This window comes from Propithecus coquereli, unplaced genomic scaffold (genome assembly GCF_000956105.1).
Source record: "Propithecus coquereli isolate 6110/MARCELLA unplaced genomic scaffold, Pcoq_1.0 Scaffold61, whole genome shotgun sequence".
NCBI classification, from domain to species: Eukaryota; Metazoa; Chordata; class Mammalia; order Primates; family Indriidae; genus Propithecus; species Propithecus coquereli.
The window spans coordinates 2,336,876-2,338,831 of record NW_012152063.1 but is presented as its reverse complement, the minus strand read 5'-3'; the positions used below and the strand labels follow the sequence as shown (position 1 = coordinate 2,338,831).

Genomic DNA, 1,956 nt, shown 5'->3' with positions numbered 1-1,956 from the left:
ATTTCTGATTGAGGTTATTTGGATCCTTTCTCTTCTATTTATGGTTAATCAGGCTAGTAGTCTATTGATTTTTTTTTTCATCTTTTCAAAGAATCAACTTTTTGTTATCCTTTGTATTTTATTTATTTTTTGGTACATTTCATTTAGTTTTGCTATTAGCTTTGTTATCTCTTTCCTTCTGCTGGCTTCGGGTTTGATTATTTTCTAGTTCCTTGAGATGTACCATCAGGTTGATAATTTAGGATCTTTCTGTCTTTTTGATGTAGGCATTTAATGCTATGAATTTTCTCCTTAGCACTGCCTTTGCTGTATCCATAGATTTTGAAATCTTGTGTCCCCTTTGTCATTCAGTTCAAAGAATATTTTGATATTCATCTTAATTTCTCATTGACCCAAGGATCACTCAGCAGAAGGTTGTTTAATTTCCATGACTTTGTGTGGATTTGAGAGTTTTTCTTGGAATTGATTTCTAGTTTTGTTCTACTGAGGTCTGAGAAAATACATGGCATGATTTCAGTTTTTCTGAATTTGCTGAGACTTGCTTTGTGGCCTGGGATATGATAAATCTTGGAAAATGTCCCATGTGCTGATGAGAAGAATGTGTATTCTGTACTTTTTGAGTAGAGTGTTCTGCTAATGTCTGTTAGTTCAATTTGTTTTAGAGTTCCATTTAAGTCCAGTATTTCTTTATTGATTTTCTGCTTCAATGATCTGTCCAGTTTTATCAGTGGGCTGTTGAAGTTCCTGGTAATTATAATGCCAATGTTTATTTCATTGCTTAGATCTGAAAGAATTTGTTTTATGAATCTGGGAGCTCCTGCAGTAGGTGCATATAAATTTATTATAGGACTGTTATGTGTTCTTGCTGAATTGCCTCCTTTATCATTATATAATGACTAAATAAACAATTGTTAAAAAAAAAAAGATAAAGTCTATTTTATCTGATATGAGAATGGCGACACCAGCTTGCTTTTGATTTCTATTTGCATGGAATATTTTTTCCATCCCTTTACCTTGAGTCTACATATGTCCTTGTGAGTTAGATGGGTTTCTGGAAGACAGAATATACTTAGACAATGAGTTTTCATCCATTCAGCAAGTCTGTGTCTTTTAATGAGAGCATTAAGACTGTTCACATTGGTGTTAATATTGATATGTGGGATACTGTTCTGCTTGTCATGCTGAATGATACCTTGTTGTTTTATTTTCCTTCTTGTTGCTCTTGTTTTGTAAGAGATGTGAGCTTTAATTTTTGTATGTTTCTACACTGGTGGGTATCTATTGTGCTATTTCATGTATCATGCACCATCGAGTATTTCCTGTAGGGCAGTTCTAGTAGTGATAAATTCCTTTAGTATTTGCTTGTCTGGAAGAGTCTTTATTTGTCCATAATTTATGAAACTTGATACAAATTCTTGGCTGGTACTTTTTCTGTTTAAAAAGATCAAAAATGGGGCTACAACTTGTTCTGGCATTGTAAGGTCTCCACTGAGAAGTCTGCCATTAGCCTGATGGATTTTCCTTTGTAGGCTAGTTGTTGCTTTTGTCTTGCAGCTCGTAGAATTTTCTCCTTCATTTTGACTTTGGCCAGGTTCATGACTACATGTCTTGGAGATGTCCTATTTGCTATGAATCTTCCTGGTGTTTGATATCTGAATCTCTGGTGATACCAGGGAATTTTTTTTCAATAATTCTCTCAAATAGGTTTTCCATAATTTTTTCTTTTTCCTCCCTCAGGGTTATCTATAATTTGTATGTTTCCTTGCTTTACATAGTCTCATTTTTCTCTTGAGTGATTGTTCATTCTTTATTTTTTTCCTGCACCTTTGTAGTTCAGAAGACTCATCTTCAAGCTCTGAAATTTTCTTCTGCTTGATGTAGGCTGTTATTGCAGCTTTCTGCCACATTTTGAAGTTCCCTAAATGACTATTTCAATTCTTTAAGTTCTGTTATATC

General features: G+C 33.9%; 1 protein-coding gene across 1 annotated transcript in view; it reads right to left on the bottom strand.

The window, feature by feature from the left end:
• AHR (aryl hydrocarbon receptor) overlaps positions 1-1,956 on the bottom strand; it is a 187,087-nt gene that overhangs the window by 13,357 nt on the left and 171,774 nt on the right. The gene's annotated exons all lie outside the window — the stretch shown is intronic.